General features: G+C 42.8%; 1 protein-coding gene and 1 non-coding gene across 2 annotated transcripts in view; one reads left to right on the forward strand and one right to left on the reverse strand.

The window, feature by feature from the left end:
* Otol1 (otolin 1) overlaps window positions 1-23,812 on the forward strand; it is a 142,587-nt gene that overhangs the window by 58,486 nt on the left and 60,289 nt on the right. Inside the window, exon 3 of the mRNA XM_006232488.5 lies at window positions 14,133-14,237. The gene's annotated coding sequence lies outside the window, so the exon portion shown is untranslated. The remainder of the gene's footprint in view (window positions 1-14,132; window positions 14,238-23,812) is intronic.
* Window positions 20,868-20,998, reverse strand: LOC120101287 (small nucleolar RNA SNORA17). The gene has a single exon (XR_005501661.1). It is a non-coding gene; the product is annotated as a small nucleolar RNA SNORA17 (small nucleolar RNA).

A 23,812-nucleotide genomic window follows, 5' to 3' on the forward strand; every position in this document is an offset into this window, starting at 1 on the left:
TTATAAATGTAGACAAGAAACCTACAGCAATAAGAAATTGCTCGAGAGATTCTAAGACCATTTGTTTGGTCACAGTCTATTTCCAAGTGAGTTGATCATTAAACAAACATTTCATTTATGTCTGGAGATGTTTTGTTTTTCCCCATTAATTGCTTGCTAATGATTTAAAGAAGATGGACTACTAAACTTCTGGCAGTCTATATTTCTATCCACTCAACCTTGCATCTCATTTGGCCAGCTCCCTCAGTGAAACACACCATGCTAGTGTTTAAAAGTTTCGCTTGTGAGTTTTCAAATAATTGTTCAGCAATGTTTCATAGCAAATAAACTTGAAAGAGCAACATCTGAGGCAGAAGGTAGTATTTTGCTTCCCAAACTATAGGTATATTGATTTCTGTATGTTTTTTTTTCTTTTCCTGGAGAGAGGGTCTCACTGTGTAAACGAAGTCTTGAACTCAAGATCTTGCCTCCGACTTCAGAGTTCTGGGCTTATAGGCATATGATCCAACATGATGTTACATCTACTTTTGTAGTCACATCTATATTTTAGGTCTCTATCACCACATTGTTAGAGCAACAAAAATGTTTTCAGAAGGCTTGTGCAATGCTGATATTAGTGTTTTGCAGGTGGGAAACAAAAGTTCCCCCTGTAATGCCTCTGGCCATATATTTGAGTGCTTCTCAAATATTAGAATTACCTGGAGAATCAAGACAGCAGATCCTAGGCCTTGTCTCCTTGATCTGATTCATTTAGTCTGGGATGGTGTTAACGAACCAGCAATTTGAAAAATTCCTTCCCAGCAGGTGGTTCATGACCTCAGCCACCACATAGCTCTTTGTTTTTGAGAGAAGGTCTCTCACAGGTCTGAAGTTCACCAGGTAAGCGAAGTTGACTGCCTAGCAAGCCCAGGGATCTGGCTATCTCTGTTCCCCTGTTGTGTAGCAGTTTCCTCTGAGATTAAAATCTTCAATATTGATGGGCAGCTTGTTAAGACACAGGAAACCACAGGGTAAAGTGAAACAAGGTGCTCTAAGAGGAGAAAAAACATTCCATCTCTTAAGAGTCTCATGGGTTTGGGAAGTAAACAACTTAAAGCTTCAGGAAATCAGGACCAGCCCTGGTGTGGAGAGGGGTTCTGAGGAAGGGGAGTTTGGGAGGGGTGAAAAGAACAACTTGAAATCAAATCATAGGTACAAGGTGACAGCTTGAGACAGTGTTCTGAAGATCACCAGACAACTCAGCTCTCACAGACCAAAGCCCTTTCTTTTATTTACACATTAATTCAATCATTCACCTCAGGTTCCTTTTTGATTATCCCACCAATCAGCATTCTTTGACCTAAGCTCCTTGACTCCTAGTAAGAGACATCAAGCATGTTTTTCTTAACATTGCAAATGATTTCAGAGATCTGGCTGGTTTTGTAAGCACAGACAATAAGCTGTGTGGGATCCAACTCTGAGATCACCACTCTCACCATGCTTGGTCCTAAATTTGATGTCTCAGGCTGACCTTGAACTCAGGAATCTGCCTGCCTTTCTATCTTTTTGACAAGTTGGCTCATAGTGCAGCTGTCTCTGTGTATATTTTTTAAGATCCATGGAGCCCCTTGTATAATTCATATTGCATCCTTATATATTGCATAGTTGAGAAATTCTGTTTATATGTTTTCAGAGTTCTTTCCCACAGCCTTAAGGGCTGACCTGAAGGTCACAGTGTTTGCCATTTTTGCTAAGGACATAGATACACCCTTGCCTCTTTGACTCCTGCTGTCTCTGATTAACATGTCAGAGACATTAACCTTGACAGAGAGGACATTCCCTGATAACTGTGGCAGGGAGAATATTTCCTGAAGGAGGAACATGAGGTATATATATATATATATATATATATATATATATATATATATATATATATGTGTGTGTGTGTGTGTGTGTGTGTGTGTGTTGTGTATGTCTCTCTCTCTCTCTCTCTCTCTGTGTGTGTGTGTGTGCGCGCGCGCGTGCGCGTGTGCACGCGTGTGTGTATGTATGTATGTATATGTGTGTGTATATAAATAAACCTCATGCCTAGCAACCATCAACACTCAGGGAGCTCACACCGAGCTGGCTTTGTTCCAGGGGTGGGAACAATATTATGCTGTCCCTTCCATGACCATGTAGGACTTGGCAGAAGTCCCTGAAACTGACAAGACTGACAAGGCTTCTCCCTCACCTAGCTTATATAAGTTGTAAGTACTGCTGAAAGACATTCTAAGCTAAGCTGCCTAGAAGAGGCTAAGGCAGACTAAGCCACCTGGAAAGGACACTCTCCAACCTGTCCAGTTGCCTGTAGGTTGAGTTAATCCCAAAGATTAGGGGAGAAAGGCCACTGACTGAAGTGGTTTTTTTTTTTTTTGCACAAGGACATTTTGTCAGATGGGGGCCAAAGGAATGCCACAAGAGTCACACCACGCAGCAAACTTCACATAAGAGATTTGCTGGGGAGAAGAGCAGAATGGTGGCTGCCTCTGAATGGAAGAGAGACAACAGATGTCTGGATGAGAGGAAGGGCTTTTATAGGATTCTTGAAGCATGTACAGTGAGGTATTGGAAAAGTACAGCAAGGCAAGCTTCAAGAAACCTGAGATTTTTTTTTTTTTTGCTATGCTTACCATGTTTAACACAGAGCTTAAGATCACAGTGTGTTTTCTGTAAATGCTTAGTGAATGAAGGGAGCCTCTGTGCAGGATCTTAAATGGTCACACAGTCTCAGGATGACTAGAAATTCTTTGTATTTTAAATTGGTGCTGGGTATTCTGGTAGTCTATCCCAGAGCCTTGTATACATTGGACAGATGTACCATTAGACAAGGTACTACGGAGCTTACCCCAGTCCTCAGCCCCTGAGTCCTCAGCACATGCTTTTGGAGGTTTCTTGGGCCTGTGAAGTACGTGAATACTGCAGTGATCTCTGTGTCCCTAGGGGAGTTACAGTGAAGGACATAAGTCATGGGACAGGGATTTCCAAGTCTCAGAAGCTCTGAGTCAAGCTAGTGGCAGGATGCTTTTCCCTTGGCTCTGGTTCCTATACCAACTGAAAGCATCATGAGCAACAAGCCTTTTTGTTTGTGTGCATGAGCTGTCTCACCCTAAAGGAAGGGTTTCAGAGTTCAGCATTAGACTCAAGGAAGACAAAGTTTTTGTAGCTCAAGGGTAAGGGTGTTTTCAAATGGGGGATTTGGTGGATAAAATAAGCAGAGTTACAGGAGCTGAATACAAGCCTAACAAATTTGTTATAACAACCTTCTGAAACAGACATGATTGCAAGGTGGTCTTAAGGTAGGTATAACAATTTCTTGAAACAAAGACATGGTTGCCTGGAACTTAGTTTTCTGGAACAGGCAGCACAGAACCATTTGTAGTTAAGATCACAGGTGGGACGTAATCCTTGAGAAACAGAGATTTTACTCATGAACAGGAATGAATCTTTACTATAACATGACTTTCAAGCCTAAGATAGAGGGAAGCTGGTTCATCATTTGTCCAATGCTCTCCAGGTATAATGGTTGGTTTTGTATGTCAACTTGACATAAGCTGGAGTTATCACAGAGAAAGGAGCCTCATTTGAGGAAAAGCTTCCATGAGACTCAGCTGTAAAATATTTTCTCGACTAGTGATCAAGTCGGGAGGACCCAGCCCATTGTGGGTGATGCTGTCCCTGTACTGGTAATCTTGGGTTTTATAAGAGAGAAAGCCGAGCAAGCCAGAGTAAGCAAGTTAGTAAGTAACATCCCTCCATGGCCTCTGCATCAACCACTGCTTCCTGACCTGTGTGAGTTCCAGTCCTGACTTCCTTTGGTGATGAACAGCCATGTGGAAGTGTAAGCTGAATAAACCCTTTCCTCCCCAACTTGCTTCTTGGTCATGGTGTTTGTGCAAGAATAGAAACCTTGACTAAGACACCAGGTTTCCAGCTTTTGTGAGCTGTCACCTATGCTAGGGTATGATTTGGATGATAGGACTCTCTGTGAGTCCATTCCGTTCCCAAGTAACCCCAATAAAACTCACTGGTGCACCAAGTTGGACTTGGATGGTATATGTACTCTGGGTTGTTGTCAGCTCCCCATCTGGAATGAATATATATTTATGTATCCCCAGAAATGGTATCATACTATGACTCTGCCCTATGCTGTGAATACAAGTACATACCAGGCTTTTACTTGGGACTCTCGAGATTGAGCTTAGATCCTTATGCAAGCACTTTGTTGACTTAGCCCTCTCACATCCCAACACTCATCTCTTTAATTTAGTAAATGCCTTTGATTCTAGGCCTAGGGCTAACAGAAAGCTGTGTCAATACAAGATGAGGAATCAGAATCTAATATTCCTCCTCACCGAACCTCATATTTTAATGTGTCTTATTATATAACCCCAGCTGGATTAGGGTTCACTATGTAGTCAAGCTAACCTTGATCTCGAGATTTTCCCTTTAAAACTGTGTTGTGTTTTGTGTGTGTGTGTGTGTGTGTGTGTGTGTGTGTGTGTGTGTGTTTGTGTGCCCATACATTTAGGTGCCCTTGCAGTCTAGAGGAAGGATTAGAGTCCCCTTTGGGCCACCAAGATGGGCTCTGGGAAAATAACTTGTATCCTTCCAAGAGCAGCAAGTACTCTTAACTGCTGAGCCATCACTCTGGTCCCAAACTTGAGATTCTGTTGCCTCACCCTCTTAGGTGCTGTAATTACAGGTATGCATTACCATCTTGCCTTTGTTAGGGCTCCTATTGCTGTGATAAATAGCATGGCCAGAAGCAACTTGGGGAGGAAAGGGTTTATGTCATCCCATATTCCCAGAAACCGGTCCATCTTTGAGGGAAGTTAGGGCAGGAACTAAAAGCAGAAACCTACAGTCAGGCACTAAATCAGAAGTCATGGAGGAGTGCTGCACACTGACTTGCTCTTCATTGCTTGCTCAGCCTGCTTTCTTTTTTATTTTATTTTTTTATTTTTTAATTTTATTAACTTGAGTATTTCTTATATACATTTCAAGTGTTATTCCCTTTCCCGGTTTCCGGGCAAACATCCCCCTCCCCCCTCCCCTTCCTTATGGGTGACCCCCTCCCAACCCTCCCCCCATTGCCGCCCTCCCCCCATAGTCTAGTTCACTGGGGGTTCAGTCTTAGCAGGACCCAGGGCTTCCCCTTCCACTGGTGCTCTTACTAGGATATTCATTGCTACCTATGGGGTCAGAGTCCAGGGTCAGTCCATGTATAGTATTTAGGTAGTGGCTTATTCCCTGGAAGCTCTGGTTGCTAGACATTGTTGTACTTTTGGGGTCTCGAGCCCCTTCAAGCTCTTCCAGTTCTTTCTCTGATTCCTTCAACGGGGGACCTATTCTCAGTTCAGTGGTTTGCTGCTGGCATTCGCCTCTGTATTTGCTGTATTCTGGCTGTGTCTCTCAGGAGCGATCTACATCCGGCTCCTGTCGGTCTGCACTTCTTTGCTTCATCCATCTTGTCCAATTGGGTGGCTGTATATGTATGGGCCACCTGTGGGGCAGGCTCTGAATGGGTGTTCTTTCAGTCTCTGTTTTAATCTTTGCCTCTCCCTTCCCAGCCAAGGGTATTCTTTTTCCTCATTTAAAGAAGGAGTGAAGCATTCACATTTTGATCATCCGTCTTGAGTTTCGTTTGTTCTAGGCATCTAGGGTAATTCAAGCATTTGGGCTAATAGCCACTTATCAATGAGTGCATACCATGTATGTCTTTCTGTGATTGGGTTAGCTCACTCAGGATGATATTTTCCAGTTCCAACCATTTGCCCACGAATTTCATAAACTCGTTGTTTTTGATAGCTGAGTAATATTCCATTGTGTAGATGTACCACATTTTCTGTATCCATTCCTCTGTTGAAGGGCATCTGGGTTCTTTCCATTTTCTGGCTATTATAAATAAGGCTGCGATGAACATAGTGGAGCACGTGTCTCTTTTATATGTTGAGGCATCTTTTGGGTATATGCCCAAGAGAGGTATAGCTGGATCCTCAGGCAGTTCAATGTCCAATTTTCTGAGGAACCTCCAGACTGATTTCCAGAATGGTTTTACCAGTCTGCAATCCCACCAACAATGGAGGAGTGTTCCTCTTTCTCCACATCCTCGCCAGCATCTGCTGTCACCTGAGTTTTTGATCTTAGCCATTCTCACTGGTGTGAGGTGAAATCTCAGGGTTGTTTTGATTTGCATTTCCCTTATGACTAAAGATGTTGAGCATTTCTTTAGGTGTTTCTCAGCCATTCCGCATTCCTCAGCTGTGAATTCTTTGTTTAGCTCTGAACCCCATTTTTTAATAGGGTTATTTGTTTCCCTGCGGTCTAACTTCTTGAGTTCTTTGTATATTTTGGATATAAGGCCTCTATCTGTTGTAGGATTGGTAAAGATCTTTTCCCAATCTGTTGGTTGCCGTTTTGTCCTAACCACAGTGTCCTTTGCCTTACAGAAGCTTTGCAGTTTTATGAGATCCCATTTGTCGATTCTTGATCTTAGAGCATAAGCCATTGGTGTTTTGTTCAGGAAATTTTTTCCAGTGCCCATGTGTTCCAGATGCTTCCCTAGTTTTTCTTCTATTAGTTTGAGTGTGTCTGGTTTGATGTGGAGGTCCTTGATCCACTTGGACTTAAGCTTTGTACAGGGTGCTAAGCATGGATCGATCTGCATTCTTCTACATGTTGCCCTCCCGTTGAACCAGCACCATTTGCTGAAAATGCTATCTTTTTTCCATTGGATGGTTTTGGCTCCTTTGTCAAAAATCAAGTGACCATAGGTGTGTGGGTTCATTTCTGGGTCTTCAATTCTATTCCATTGGTCTATCTGTCTGTCTCTGTACCAATACCATGCAGTTTTTATCACTATTGCTCTGTAATACTGCTTGAGTTCAGGGATAGTGATTCCCCCTGAAGTCCTTTTATTGTTGAGGATAGCTTTAGCTATCCTGGGTTTTTTGTTATTCCAGATGAATTTGCAAATTGTTCTGTCTAACTCTTTGAAGAATTGGATTGGTATTTTGATGGGGATTGCATTGAATCTGTAGATTGCTTTTGGTAAAATGGCCATTTTTACTATATTAATCCTGCCAATCCATGAGCATGGGAGATCTTTCCATCTTCTGAGGTCTTCTTCAATTTCTTTCCTCAGTGTCTTGATGTTCTTATTGTACAGATCTTTTACTTGCTTGGTTAAAGTCACACCGAGGTACTTTATATTATTTGGGTCTATTATGAAGGGTGTCGTTTCCCTAATTTCTTTCTCGGCTTGTTTCTCTTTTGTATAGAGGAAGGCAACTGATTTATTTGAGTTAATTTTATACCCAGCCACTTTGCTGAAGTTGTTTATCAGCTTTAGTAGTTCTCTGGTGGAACTTTTGGGATCACTTAAATATACTATCATGTCATCTGCAAATAGTGATATTTTGACCTCTTCTTTTCCGATCTGTATCCCCTTGATCTCCTTTTGTTGTCTGATTGCTCTGGCTAGAACTTCAAGAACTATATTGAATAAGTAGGGAGAGAGTGGGCAGCCTTGTCTAGTCCCTGATTTTAGTGGGATTGCTTCAAGTTTCTCTCCATTTAGTTTAATGTTAGCAACTGGTTTGCTGTATATGGCTTTTACTATGTTTAGGTATGGGCCTTGAATTCCTATTCTTTCCAGGACTTTTATCATGAAGGGGTGTTGAATTTTGTCAAATGCTTTCTCAGCATCTAATGAAATGATCATGTGGTTCTGTTCTTTCAGTTTGTTTATATAATGGATCACGTTGATGGTTTTCCGTATATTAAACCATCCCTGCATGCCTGGGATGAAGCCTACTTGATCATGGTGGATGATTGTTTTGATGTGCTCTTGAATTTGGTTTGCCAGAATTTTATTGAGTATTTTTGCGTCGATATTCATAAGGGAAATTGGTCTGAAGTTCTCTTTCTTTGTTGTGTCTTTGTGTGGTTTAGGTATAAGAGTAATTGTGGCTTCGTAGAAGGAATTCGGTAGGGCTCCATCTGCTTCAATTTTGTGGAATAGTTTGGATAATATTGGTATGAGGTCTTCTATGAAGGTTTGATAGAATTCTGCACTAAACCTGTCTGGACCTGGGCTCTTTTTGGTTGGGAGACCTTTAATGACTGCTTCTATTTCCTTAGGAGTTATGGGGTTGTTTAACTGGTTTATCTGTTCCTGATTTAACTTCGACACCTGGTATCTGTCTAGGAAATTGTCCATTTCCTGAAGATTTTCAAGTTTTGTTGAATATAGGTTTTTATAGTAAGATCTGATAATTTTTGAATTTCCTCTGAATCTGTAGTTATGTCTCCCTTTTCATTTCTGATTTTGTTAATTTGGATGCACTCTCTGTGTCCTCTCGTTAGTCTGGCTAAGGGTTTATCTATCTTGTTGATTTTCTCAAAGAACCAACTTTTGGTTCTGTTGATTCTTTCTATGGTCCTTTTTGTTTCTACTTGGTTGATTTCAGCTCTGAGTTTGATTATTTCCTGCCTTCTACTCCTCCTGGGTGTATTTGCTTCTTTTTGTTCTAGAGCTTTTAGGTGTGCTGTCAAGCTGCTGACATAGGCTCTTTCCTGTTTCTTTCTGCAGGCACTCAGCGCTATGAGTTTTCCTCTTAGCACAGCTTTCATTGTGTCCCATAAGTTTGGGTATGTTGTATCTTCATTTTCATTAAATTCTAAAAAGTTTTTAATTTCTTTCTTTATTTCTTCCTTGACCAGGTTATCATTGAGTAGAGCATTGTTCAATTTCCACGTATATGTGGGCATTCTTCCCTTATTGTTGTTGAAGACCAGTTTTAGGCTGTGGTGGTCCGATAGCACGCATGGGATTATTTCTATCTTTCTGTACCTGTTGAGGCCCGTTTTTTGACCAATTATATGGTCAATTTTGGAGAAAGTACCATGAGGAGCTGAGAAGAAGGTATATCCTTTTGCTTTAGGATAGAATGTTCTATAAATATCCGTTAAGTCCATTTGGCTCATGACTTCTCTTAGTCTGTCGACATCACTGTTTAATTTCTGTTTCCATGATCTGTCCATTGATGAGAGTGGTGTGTTGAAATCTCCCACTATTATTGTGTGAGGTGCAATGTGTGCTTTGAGCTTTAGTAAGGTTTCTTTTACGTATGTAGGTGCCCTTGTATTTGGGGCATAGATATTTAGGATTGAGAGTTCATCTTGGTGGATTTTTCCTTTGATGAATATGAAGTGTCCTTCCTTATCTTTTTTGATGACTTTTAGTTGGAAATTGATTTTATTTGATATTAGAATGGCTACTCCAGCTTGCTTCTTCTGACCATTTGCTTGGAAAGTTGTTTTCCAGCCTTTCACTCTGAGGTAGTGTCTGTCTTTGTCTCTGAGGTGTGTTTCCTGTAGGCAGCAGAATGCAGGGTCCTCGTTGTGTATCCAGTTTGTTAATCTATGTCTTTTTATTGGGGAGTTGAGGCCATTGATATTGAGAGATATTAAGGAATAGTGATTATTGCTTCCCGTTATATTCATATTTGGATGTGAGGTTATGTTTGTGTGCTTTCATTCTCTTTGTTTTGTTGCCAAGACAATTAGTTCCTTGCTTCTTCTAGGGTATAGCTTGCCTCCTTATGTTGGGCTTTACCATTTATTATCCTTTTTAGTGCTGGATTTGTGGAAAGATATTGTGTAAATTTGGTTTTGTCATGGAATATCTTGGTTTCTCCATCAATGTTAATTGAGAGTTTTGCTGGATACAGTAACCTGGGCTGGCATTTGTGTTCTCTTAGGGTCTGTATAACATCAGTCCAGGATCTTCTGGCCTTCATAGTTTCTGGCGAGAAGTCTGGTGTGATTCTGATAGGTCTCCCTTTATATGTTACTTGACTTTTTCCCTTACTGCTTTTAATATTCTTTCTTTATTTTGTGCGTTTGGTGTTTTGACAATTATGTGACGGGAGGTGTTTCTTTTCTGGTCCAATCTATTTGGAGTTCTGTAGGCTTCTTGTATGTCTGTGGGTATCTCTTTTTTTAGGTTAGGGAAGTTTTCTTCTATGATTTTGTTGAAGATATTTACTGGTCCTTTGAGCTGGGAGTCTTCACTCTCTTCTATACCTATTATCCTTAGGTTTGATCTTCTCATTGAGTCCTGGATTTCCTGTATGTTTTGGACCAGTAGCTTTTTCTGCTTTACATTATCTTTGACAGTTGAGTCAATGATTTCTATGGAATCTTCTGCTCCTGATATTCTCTCTTCCATCTCTTGTATTCTGTTGGTGAAGCTTGTATCTACAGCTCCTTGTCTCTTCTTTTGGTTTTCTATATCCAGGGTTGTCTCCATGTGTTCTTTCTTGATTGCTTCTATTTCCATTTTTAATTCCTTCAACTGTTTGATTGTGTTTTCCTGGAATTCTTTCAGGGATTTTTGTGTCTCCTCTCTATGGGCTTCTACTTGTTTATTTATGTTTTCCTGGAATTCTTTCAGGGATTTTTGTGTCTCCTCTCTATGGGCTTCTACTTGTTTATTTATGTTTTCCTGGAATTGTTTCAGGGATTTTTGCGATTCTTTCAGGCATTTTTGCGATTTCTCTCCGTAGGCTTCTACTTGTTCTCTAAGGGAGTTCTTCACGTCTTTCTTGAAGTCCTCCAGCATCATGATCAAAAATGATTTTGGAACTAGATCTTGCTTTTCTGGTGTGTTTGGATATTCCATGTTTGTTTTGATGGGAGAATTGGGCTCCGATGGTGCCATGTAGTCTTGGTTTCTGTTGCTTGGCTTCCTGCGCTTGCCTCTCGCCATCAGATTATCTCTAGTGTTACTTTGTTCTGCTATTTCTGACAGTGGCTAGACTGTCCTATAAGCCTGTGTGTCAGGAGTGCTGTAGACCTGTTTTCCTCTCTTTCAGTCAGTTATGGGGACAGAGTGTTCTGCTTTCGGGCGTGTGGTTTTTCCTCTCTACAGGTCTTCAGCTGTTCCTGTGGGCCTGTGTCTTGAGTTCACTAGGCAGCTTTCTTGCAGCAGAAAAGTTGGTCTTACCTGTGGTCCCAAGGCTCAAGTTCGCTCGTGGGGTGCTACCCACGGGCTCTCTGCCGCGGCAGCAACCAGGAAGACCTGTGCCGCCGTTTCCGGGAGCTTCAGTGCACCAGGGTTCCAGATGGTCTTTGGCTTTTTCCTTTGGCGTCCGAGATGTGTGTGCAGAGAGCAGTCTCTTCTGGTTTCCCAGGCTTGTCTGCCTCTCTGAAGGTTCAGCTCTCCCTTCCACGGGATTTGGGTGCAGAGAACTGTTTATCCGGTCTGTTTCCTTCTGGTTCTGGTGGTGTCTCAGGCACAGGGGTCCTGCCGCTCCTGGGCCCTCCCCCACGGGAGCCCAGAGGCCTTATACAGTTTCCTCTTGGGCCAGGGATGTGGGCAGGGGTGAGCAGTGTTGGTGGTCTCTTCCGCTCTGCAGCCTCAGGAGTGCCCACCTGACCAGGCGGTTGGGTCTCTCTCTCACAGGGTCTGGGGGCAGAGAGCTGCTGCGGGCCGGGATGCGCGGGTGTGGGACTTCCGGTAAACACAGAACGTGCTGGGTCCTAGAGAAATTCTGCTTCCGTGTGTCCCAAGCTCACCAGGCAGCTTTCTTGCAGCAGAAAAGTTGGTCTTACCTGTGGTCCCGGGGCTCAAGTTCGCTCGTGGGGTGCTGCCCACGGGCTCTCTGCAGCGGCAGCAACCAGGAAGACCTGTGCTGCCGTTTCCGGGAGCTTCAGTGCACCAGGGTTCCAGATGGTCTTTGGCTTTTTCCTCTGGCGTCCGAGATGTGTGTGCAGAGAGCAGTCTCTTCTGGTTTCCTGGGCTTGTCTGCCTCTCTGAAGGTTTAGCTCTCCCTCCCACGGGATTTGGGTGCAGAGAACTGTTTATCCGGTCTGTTTCCTTCAGGTTCTGGTGGTGTCTCAGGCACAGGGGTCCTGCCGCTCCTGGGCCCTCCCCCACGGGAGCCCAGAGGCCTTATACAGTTTCCTCTTGGGCCAGGGATGTGGGCAGGGGTGAGCAGTGTTGGTGGTCTCTTCCGCTCTGCAGCCTCAGGAGTGCCCACCTGACCAGGCGGTTGGGTCTCTCTCTCACAGGGTCTGGGGGCAGAGAGCTGCTGCGGGCCGGGATCCGCGGGTGTCCAGCCTGCTTTCTTATACCATCCAGGACCGCCAGCCTTGAATGACACCAGTTCTTTTTTTTTTTTTTTTAAAGATTTGTTTCATTATATATAAGTACACTGTAGCTGTCTTCAAATACACCAGAAAAGGGCATCAGATCCCTTTACAGATGGTTGTGAGCCACCATGTGGTTGCTGGGAATTGAACTCAGGACCCTGGAAGAGTAGTCGGGTGCTCTTAACCGCTGAGCCATCTCTCCAGCCCGTGACACCAGTTCTTGTGGTTTCATCTTCAAAAACAACTCTAGCCTATGTTAAACTGACATTAAAACCAGCCAGCATATATTCCCAGCTCATAAAATTCTCTTAGTCTAGTGCTTTGGAGGGCATTTGTAATCGTAATTTGCTCAAATTCTTCATGCTTATCTGTAATACAATAATTTTTAAAGACAATGAAACAATATCAGGCTTATCATTGGCTCCAAATCTAGCCAGGACTAACCAGTCATGGCCTTCTGTTTGAGTGACTAGGGGCCATTTTGAGTGTCAGATCTATATAAAATCATATACATTGACACAAACCTGCAAAAGCTGATTTTTAAACAATAACAACAACAATGACAACAACAAATTGGCCCTAAGTGGTGGTCTGAAAGTAGATGATAGGCCCATAGGTATAATACAGTGGAACCAAAAAGGTCAGGGAAGGGAGACCCAGACCACCAATGGGACCAAAACACTCCTGCTGCACTGAACACCCTGTGAGCCAGATGTGTGTGTGCAGCTAGCAGACGATGGGATAACAGTGCTCGTTGTCCTAAACCCTGGGAAGGTTACAACAATATTTTGCTCCACCCGTGAAAACACCATTCCTATTCCTAGCATTCTATGAGGTTTCCAGCCCAGTTCCTTAACTTCCTTATTCTCCACTCATGGATTTGTGGCTCCTAATCTAACTCCTCTCCAAAACCCAGTTCTTTCTTTCTTTTAAAATCCCACTGACTGGGTGTGGATGGAATGCCACATCTAAGTCATGTCAAGTGTCGGGCATCCTATTCTTAAAATTCCTTTGGTTATCTCTCCTTCGATTTCTCATACATCCTCTCAGAAGAAAAAGAAATAAATACTTGACCCTCACCTCATTAAACCATCACCTCAGCCCATCTCTTTTCCAATGAGCATTAACTTATCTTTCTTAACTATTTTCTTTTTTCCTCTTTTATCGAAAATGGATTTTTTTCATACAATATATTATAGTAATGGTTTCTCTGTCCTGTGTTGCTCCAAGTTCTTGCCTACTTCCTTTCCCATATGGATCCACTCCCCTTTCTGTGTCTTATTTGAAAACAAAAATAAAAAATAAGATTAAAAATAAGTAGAAAAAGCCCTGACAGGACATCGTGAGATAAGAAACCTTTAAATATATACTTGGATTAAATTTTTGTTGGCCATCTACAGCTGGGTATGTGGCCTACCCTTAAGAATATTTTGTTTTCTGGTGGGACTTCCTTGGAGGAAAATAATTTTTCATTTGCCAGTGGTTATTGATTAGAGATTGCTTCTGGATTAGAGATGGACCATGCATCTAGTTCTTTCAGTTCTAGGACACCATTTGATGCAGATCCAACCTTTCTGGCCTTCTTCAGCAGTAATTTCAGGGCCTAGCAGTAATTTAGAAATATCCCAGTTACTGAAGGCCCACCAAATTACTCCATTAGGTTTAGTCATAGGAGAGTATTTTGGTATTTTACTAAGATGTGTGCCCACATGTATGTATCTACACAAAAGTAATGTTTCTTTTCTTGACATGTAGTTCAAATTGCTATATTAGCTTTTGGTGAATATGAAATAAATATTAAGGACTCAGGTAAGGTTTGGTGTCCAAATTTTACTCTCATTCCTCCTTTATTATTGCGTTCTGGTTGGGATCAGAACTCTATAATAAAGAATAGAGAGCTGAAAAAAAGAAAACTTCCACATAGTTGTTAATTAAATGTTTATACTTTCCAGGATGCTAGTTATCTGGGAGGACTGAGTTCATACTTACACTCTGTCACTGAGGCACAAAGCATGAAGACTCCATTTTCCAGTCTCACCTGACAACTGACTTTCCAGGTAGGCTTTTCTAATAAGCAAATAAGGTTCTACTCTTGTGCCACATGCTAAGTGTAGGAAGAAGGCGGTGCCCTTCAACTTCCAGCTCTAGCTGCAGTAGCTGTGAATGTTGGTGGGGTAGCCCTGGAAGAGTGATGATGGCCTCAACAACGAATGTAATCCCTGTAGAGGCAGAGTCATGCTTGAACAGAGCAATGTGGCTTCCTGAAGATCTTCATCTCTGGGTGATGTCATGTCTGCCTCTTGTTTTCTTCAAGCTCCCAGATGGTGGTGGGTTTTGAGTCCCTGTGTTGGCATCTATATAAGGGTCTTCTCAGAAGCCAAGTTAGAGGGCAAAGGAGATACTGAGACAGGGCCTCTTACTGGGCCTGGAACTCACTGTTTCAGCTAAGTGGCAGGTCAGTGGAACCCCATACCTACCCTTTCTGATCCTCCAGGAACTTGGTATCAGATGTATGTCTCCATACTCAGCATTGCTGTGACTGTTGGAGACTTGAATTCATGTCTGTTGGCTTGAATGCCAAGTCTGTTACCTTCTGCTATCTCCCCAAGAGAGATCTTGAAATATGTTTTTTATTTCTGAAAACATAAAGCTGGTGGTAACTTAGAGCAAGGGGGAGATAACTGAAAGAACGCCTCTCCTAAATGATGGGCTTTTCTGTATAACGTGACATTTTCCCCACATGTCACCACTGATGCTGGAGCTGACAACACTCATCTCTTCTGCATTATGCTTGCCACTTCCCAGTGTAGACAGCTCCTATTTGTTGTCTATGTGTGCTGACACCGTCAAAGAAAGTGCCATTTCAGAACGGCTTTTGGAGGGTATAACCATTGTCAAGTGCTTCTAAATGATGCAGCATTTCTTAGCCAAGTGAAATTTTGCCCAGGAAGATTCTTGACTGTGGGCAGACGGAGCCCCTGCAGTGCTTGGTACCACACTTGACTTGACTGCTCGTGACATGTCAAAATGACTCACTGTGTTCTCACGCGTGTGTTGGCATCAAAAAAGCCCGTCAAAAATCTTAACAGAAGTTGCACTTAGCATCTGGGAAAGTGCTAAGTTCCAAACAGTGACATCTTTTCAAAAGATTTTGTTGAGAAACGGATATGAAGTAGCCAGATATGAAGTAGTGCTCTGTTCTGTACACAAAGGGCTCTGCCAAGAGCAGATCTGGTAACAAGTGGTTGCAAATCACAGATGTGCTTTCTTTGTTTTGGGAGAAGGAGAAAGCCTACCATTGAGGTAAGTTTGACACAGAATAACTCATTAGTGGCTCAACTCACTTGACAGTTTTGAGCAGCTGCTTAGGTCACTTGAGGGACTGAAGGCTCTGTGGTGACAGTGTGGGTCTTAGGAAGTGATTAGCTTTTGTTTTTTATTTGTTAAAATACAAAGTTGCTTTCACATGTGTTTTTGTTTTCTTACCAGCTGCACATCTGGTTACCACTGTTACTATGTCCTATCAAACATTCCATATGTGCTTAAAACAAGTTAATAGTAGAGTTTGAGCCTTGAAAACTAAACAGGCCTTTTAGACAACACATTCCTGGCAGTGGAACCTGGATGGCATTTATCAGACACAGTAGAGAAAGTTCTCACTTTGCATTATAAAAAGGACAGCCAGATATCAACTGCTGCAGAAGTAAGGTAAAAATATTTCAAACTGTTGAAATTGCTTTCTCAAAGAGAATTCCTCCACTACCAAAGATCTTGAGTAGCTTTTTGGTCAGTCACCTGGAAGCAGTTCCTCACGTTATTAATGACCCCTGGCTTCCACTATGGGAGGAGAACCACTTTTTTCCCATACTACTTTGTGATTTTTGCCTTAATGTCTTCCACAGAAATAGGTTGTTTTGGTGTTTTAGGAGTTTCTTCTATTTTTTTTTTTTTGAAGAACTCTTGACTTTTTCGTTTTGGTGTTGATGGTTTTAAATCTCTTCCATTCTGGTTTGATTTTTGTTCATTTCTGGTTAGAGTATCTCATCTCATATGGACTTCTTCCCTGGCTTTTTCATTTGCTTTCTCCTCCTCTTCTTCCTCCTCCCCTTCTTCCTCCTCTTGTTCATCATCATCTCCTTCATCATAATCTCCTCCTCCTCCACCAAGTTTTACTTTTTTCTGCAGAAACTTGTTGCCAGTTTCGGGGGGAGATTACTTAAGACTTTTACATCCTCCTCATCTTCTTCTGACTCTGTATCTTCCTTTTAGCTACTGGGGCTTTCCACTGACATATTCAGGTGCAATTTCAAAGCTCCCAAGGGAGAGTGTTGGTTGAATAGACATTTTCAAAGTTGCCAGGATTATTTTAACTGGACTCTCTTTGTAATTCCTTCCTTCTGCCTCAAAGATGTGTAGATCATCTTTTGTCCCAATCACTTTTTTTTTAAGAACTGGTGCTTATTTTCATCAGAACCCACCTTAAAGTGATCACCTTTGTTGGCTTTAATTCACAAGAGAAAAGACAGTTCTGAGGCTTGGAGTGCTCATGTCTGTGCCCACTTAGTCTGCCACATGTGGTAGAGACATGCACGTTGGTGTGGGAGGCATGGGATATTGATAACTGGCTACCACTCCTCAGAATAGCTGTGCAGGACAGAATCACACCAGGGGATGACTAGCTTTCTGACTAAACTAGTGCTGGAAATAACAGAGTCCAGGAACTCTCTGATACTAAAGCCAATGATGTGTCAATTCCCAGTAACATTGCAGAGTTCTGGAGAGTTGCTCAGGAATCTTGAAGAAGAGGTCTGGGTTTGTGATTCCTTTCTTGTTAACAAAATAGCAGCAGTGAGTAAAGCTTTGTTAAAGACACTGGACTAACGTAGAGATGTTTCGAATCTAATTACCACGGGGAAAATGCAGTAGCCATTAACAACTACACAAGGACTGTCTTTGTTAGGAATCATGTTTTGATAAATGTATAAATTGTATAAACAAATTGGACTTTTCACTGCTCAGCTTTTTTCCAACTGTGGGATTGGTGACTTGACCTCTGTACTTTTGATGCTTTCATTGATGATGGGTACCACTCTGTCTGGGGGATGTTTACTGATTCTGAACTTTTTGCGTGGGGGATGTGTGGAATTTATTCAGCTTACACTTGCAGATCATAGTCCATCATTGAAGTAAGTTGGGACAGGAATTCAAACAGGGCAGGAATCTGGAGACAGGAGCTGATGCAGAGGCCATAGAGGGGTGCTGCTTACTTGCTTGCTTACCATGACTGGTTCAGCCTGTGCTCTCATAGAACCCAGGACCACCAGACCAAGGATGGGACCACCCACTAGGAGCTGGATCCTCCCCCATTGGTCACTAATTTAAAAAAAAAAACGCCTTATAGATGGATCTCATGGAGGCCTCTTTTCAACTGAGGCTCCTTGATTTCTAGTGACTTGAACTTGTGTGTCAAGTAGACACACAAAACCAGCCACTACAACTGACCCTTTGTTCACTTGTCACACAAACACATCACTGTCAAGCCACAGCTCTTCTTTCCTTTTCATCCCCAAGCTCTCACATTAAAAACATAAATAATTTTAAAAGTTCCACAGTCTTTACAAATTAAAACACATTAAAAATCCAGTCTCTTTAAAATATCCAATCTCTCTGAAAATCCAAAATCCCTTTTAAAAGTTTCAAGGTCTTTCAATTGTGAACTTCTGTAAAAATCACAATTAAATTAAGTACATTCTTCAAGGAGGAAGAACCAGGGCACAGCCACAATCTGACCCAAGCGAAACTAAACTCCAACAGTATAAATATTTCAATGTTCAAAGTCTGGGATCCACACACCGTCTTCTGGGTTCCTCCAGAGGGCTTGGGTCACTTTTCCACCTCTGCCCACTATCGCACACACAGCTTATTGTCTAGGTTCTAGCTGTCTCCACCCCATTGTTGCTGCTGTTCTTGGAGGTCATCCCGTGGTATTGACATCTCCAAAACTGCTGAAGTTTCTTGCTGCAACTGGGCTTCACTTTCATCAATAGCCTCTCATAGGCTATCTTCATAATGATAAGCCTCAACTTCTTTACATAACCTTCACCCTGGGCCTTCAACTGCCCACTGAAGCTACATCTTCACCAATGGCCTTCCCTAGCCTCTCACAGTGTCAAGTGGCAGCTGCTCTCCATGACCCATTCATGCTTTCAAAACCAGTACCACCTCTGTGACTCTTGGACTCTTACCTTGCCAAGTCCATCTGCCAACACGAGGTACAAACATGACTGCCTCTGGATGACAGCTTCTTTCTTCTCTCAGGAAACACTTGCCAGAATATTTCATCTCAGTGATGCTGGTCTCTTCTTAACCACTGCTAATTTCTTACTTCCAGCTAACCAGTACCAAGTGTCCCACTAATGCAAGTTTAGCTTTAGTAGTTCTGGTATCTTGTTAATCATGGCTGACTCTTCAGCCCCAGCTAACCAGAACTCTTAAAATAGCAAACAGCACTGATAGAATCTTTAGACTTCCCTCTGAAATGTTACAAGCCAGGCCTCCATTATCTGCTTTGCTCTCAACATTTTTTTATTAACTTTTTATTGGTTCTTTGTGAATTTCATATCATGCATCCCAACCCTATTCATTTCCCTCCAAATACCTACCCTCCACCTTTGCAACCTGTCTCCCAAAAGAAGAAAAAAATCTCATTGTGGAAGCTGTAGTGTATCACACTTTGTTCTAAAGTATACCCTTTAGTCCACACTTCTTTGCCTGTTCACTGAAATGAGTTGTTGGCCTGGTAGAGGCTTCTGGCTTCTGCTACACTATCAATACTGGAACTTCACTGGGACTCCTCTTGGATATCCAGTTATTGCCCTGTGTCATGGACATTCTGTGGTTTTGGGTTCTGGAGGGTGGACCCCTTCATGTACTCATTGATAGGATAGATGCTGGGGTGAACCAGTTCAAAGTCTTGGATCTGGGCCTGAGAGATATCTGAGTTGGTCATTCTGCCAGCATTCCTGCACTCACACCAGGGGGTTGTGCTTTCTGCCCTGCGCTGGATGGCCAATCCAGTTCTGCCACCAGCAAAGGGACAGAGCCACCTCTCCCATTCTCATGCCCATGCCAGCAGGGCCAGCTCTACTGTGTTGTGCAGGTGAGGTGCAGGGCCTGCTCTCCCCAGTGCTGCAGCTGGTGAGGGGCAGGGAGAACTCTTCTACTTTCAGGAGCCCAGGGCCAGCTTTCCCTGCAGGACCAGCTGCAAGTGGTGAGAGAGGAGGAAGAAAATCTCTCCTGTGTCCTGCCATTGCAGGGGAGATGAGTGGTGGGCAGGATCTCCTACATTCTTATCCCTGGGGTCAGCTCCCCACAACTCCCCAAATCATGACCAGCAGCTCTACTGAGCTTCTTAAGGGATGTGCAGGGCCCCTCTTTCCTGAGTCCTGCAGTTGGCTAGGGGTGGGGTCAGCTCTCTGGCATTCATGTCCCCAGAACCAGCTCTCTCAAGATGCCCAGGCAAGGGTTGGGGCCAATTCTGTACAGCCTAGACCAGTGACATCTGGTTGGCTTTTAGTTGTAACAGACACCTGCTGCTGCAGGGCCACTAACCCAGATGTGGCCCCTGGTGGCAGTGCAGGCCAGGACCCTACCATGTTCTTTTAAAAACAAAATTACAAACATTTAATTTTGCCAAATGAAGACTCAGGGTCCAGACTCTGTGGTGAAATCCTGCTAGCTCAAAGAGGCAGTGAAAGCATCCAGTTGACTTTCTTCCTCAACCAATGTCCCAGAAGGGAAACAAAACAAAACCTCAGTTTTCCTTCTCTAAACGGTCTTAAAAACTCTTCCAACCAAATGTCCCTTCTTTCTACTTCCTGTGCATGTCTCTATCCATCCTCCAGACTTATCTCCATCTCCGTGATTCACTCCTTGTCAACTGGTTGCTTGCTCAACCTCTTGACCTGTGGTTGACTTTATTCAATCTTGTTCACAATAAACAGAAAGCTCTCGGATTAAAGTCATGTACTAGGGCTGAGGCACATCACAGCTAGAGACAGTTTCTCCAGTATACAGTCTTGAGGTTAACAGTATAGTCATATATCCTGTAACAGATCACATGGGACTGTTCCTCACACCCTTGAGTTTCAAGTTCTGCCTCTCTTCACTGTGCACACAGCCTTCTGTTTCTCTCTCTTCCATTTCTCCACTACTTGATTCCTCCTCTTAGTGGCATCCAGGGTCTCTGAGTATCTGGGGTCATCTCATGAGTGGCCTCAGGAGTATTATGCCCCATCCATGCGTTATGGCACCAGGAATGGGTTATCTTGGGCATGGTCTGTCCCCTGTCCCTAGGCTTGCAAAGTGCTGGGTTGTTAGTCATCTCAGGGTAGCTTCCTGTACGGGCTCATGGCACTAGGCCAGAAGTTGTCTTGGGCTTACTCCCCTCTCAGACCCACCAATGTGGGCCCACCCATGACTGTCTTTCTCAGGCTTACTTCCTGAAGTCTCAGATGGTTTTTTTTTCCTAGTCTCCAACTTGCTCCCATCTCCAGTCCGGCAGCCTTAGGTGGAGTTTGTGTTGCCTCTGGCTCACTTCATGCTCTGGGATCCTATCTGGATGGGTGGTGCCTGGCTAGCTCCCTGGTGCCAGGCTGGTGCTTGACTCAGGCTTGCTTTTTTCAGGGAATCGTAGGCTACTAATCATTCAAATGTTCACAGTCAGAACACTGAGCATAGACATGGTCTCTCTCCTCTCTGCCACCTACAGATGTACATGTGACACAGCAGCCACACCTGCAATGCCTCTAGGGGCAGGCGATACTAGACTTTTTAAAAAGGGCAATACTGTGGCTGGCAAGTACCACTAAGCCTGGTGCTCTGAATTCAGTATTCTGGAACCCACATGGTAGAAAGAGAGGTCTTTTGACTTCTATACACACAGTCAGTCTCTCTGTGTCTCTGTCCGTTTGTATCTCTGTCTCTCTGTCTCTGCTTCTGCCTAACCCCTTATGCATGCATATGTATGAATACACAGAGTAAATAAATAAATGTAAATTCTGAATGGACTATTCTACTTAATTTTCATACTGACCTTGAGCGACAGGATTCCTTTCCTTCAGCAAGGAGAAGGAACTGACATGGTCTCTGAGTGTATCGAGTGTCTCTGTGGCTCTCACTGGAATAGCCATGGATAATTGGAGCCCCTGAGCCATGAGCTATGGGGACTTGTCTTCTCCCAGTTGTGACACTACCCTCTTTACTTAGTGTCTGCCTCACTGACAAGGTTTACGTCTTCTTCCTAATCCTGTAAGGTCCAGCTATTCCCTGCATCTTCCTTCCCATGTAATATTCATTATGTCATCTTGTCCTCTGAGATATAGAACAGTGGGATGTCTTTTCCCCTCTCTCTTTTTTTTTTAAAGTTTTATATCCTATGTCCTTCAGATTCTGTCTGTTTTGGTACAGAAAAGATTTTAGATGTAAAGCAGAAATAAAAAAAAGCCTGAAGAAGCAAAACTCCAAATCTTGAGTTGTGTTGTTTCTTCTTGCAGTTGCCTTTCTTTTCTTTCTGTAATAATTGTATTTTTCTTGGAAATTTTATGTATTTACATTTCAAATGTTATCTTCTTTTCCCCCTCCTCTTCCCACTCCCACCCACTCACTCCAATCTCAACACCCTGGCATTACCCTACATTGATTGGGGAAACAAACTTCACAGGACCAAGGGCTTTTCCTTCCACTGATGCTGGATAAGGCCATCTCTGCTACATATGTGGCTGGAGTCATGGGTCCCTCCGTGTATACTCACTGGTTGGTGGTTTATTCCCTGGGAACTCTGGTGGGGTTTGGTTGGTTGATATTGTTGTTCTTCCTATGGTGTTGCAAACCCCTTCAGCTCCTTCAGTCTTTTCTCTAACTCTTCCATTGGGGTCCTTTGTTCAGTCCAATGGTTAGCTGCAAGCATTCTCATCTGTATCAGTAGGGCCCTGGCAGAGCCTCTCAGGAGACATCCATATCTGGCTCCTGTCAGCAAGCACTTCTTGGCATCAGCAATTGTGACTGGGTTTGGTGGTACATTTACACAATGGAGTACTACTTGGCTATTAAAAACAATGACTAGACTACCTGGAATACCTAAGATAGAATTCACAGTTGCCTTTCTAATTCTTTTTTTTAAGGCAGTGGGAACATCAGCACATAGAAGTGCTACAGGAACAGTAGCAGCAAGGCTCAGCAGCTTCCTACTGGGTTAAAGAGGGGCAGTAGGTCTGTTGGGATCAATGTGTTCAAAGCTTCAGACAATGACCATGTCTTCTTTATTTAGTAGAAAGAGGAAAAATGAGAGTCAATAAAATGGTAGATATTTGATTGACCTTTGCTTGACCTCCAAGGACATTGCATAAGCTAAGGGTGTAGGTAAGTTGTTGAGTTCTTGCTTGGCTGGGATTCAGTTCCAAGCACCAACCATAACCAAATCAAACCACTCCAGTGCCCTCCATCCTACAAATACAACTAGATGAGACACAATACATTCCAGCAGCACTTGATGTGACATCTTCCTATTCCTACTCCCACATGGAAATACAACTAAAGAGTCAATTGAATCTATTAAGGCTGCAAAACCTTGACATATGGCAAGAGGTTAAGACAGAGTCAACATTGGTTGGGATGGGGCAGGATGCAAGGGCCTTAGGGCATCAAGGAAGAAGGAGGCCAAGCAGGTACAGTACTTGAAGAATTCTCAGAAATCTTGAGGAATAACTTTGAATTTCCATGGGGTATGCAATTGTTAAGCAAAATAGAACTAGACACAAAGATGAAGGAAACAGTGAGGTCACCAGGGTTATAATAATGCACAGCTTTGTGATTAAGTGCTTATTAGAAACAAGAAGTAGAAATAAATTGGACATTAAAGCTGACAGTGTTATGTCAAAGATCATCGTAATTTAAACTTCTTCTTCCTGCCAAATAACTTGAGACTTTCTGAGTAGTCATCAAACTAATTTACATTTCATTGAAATAAGTTTGATTTATATAAGAGCATTTCAGGAATTTGTCATTAATTTCTACAAGAGAAAAATGAAGATCTATCAGTCTGGGTCAATAAAAGGTCTAGGATTTTCAATAAAATGAGAAAGGACTTTATTGTAGAGTATGAGATGTTCTTGGAGTTTCCAGAAAAGCTAAGGGAGAAACTTATTGATGCAAGCAGGCATAATGGCAGTCAGGATCATAGCCAAGACCACACTGAAGACCCAGCCTTGAGTAAGAACACTGTTGATTGTACAAGGTCTTGGACATCTCAGCTTTACCACTGCTAGCCACAGCACAGAACATTGGTGGGATACAGCTGCTAAAGCCACAATTCCTCTGGTAGACTCAAAATAACCCTTTAACTTTTTCAAATAGAGCATTAATAATAAGAAAAAATTAAGTCATAGTAAGACACTTTATTATTAGACCGACTTCTCTAGAATTTGACAATAGCCTCTGAAGTTGTTGGAGAATAAACTCCTTTTCATGTTGCTGCTGAGAACACAAAGCCATCTGAAGGCAATTTTGTTAATGCACAGCAAAAATACATATGCATAATATTTCTTCTAGGAATTTATCCCAATAATACATCGAC

The sequence above is a fragment of the Rattus norvegicus genome, chromosome 2 (genome assembly GCF_036323735.1).
Source record: "Rattus norvegicus strain BN/NHsdMcwi chromosome 2, GRCr8, whole genome shotgun sequence".
NCBI lineage: Eukaryota > Metazoa > Chordata > Mammalia > Rodentia > Muridae > Rattus > Rattus norvegicus.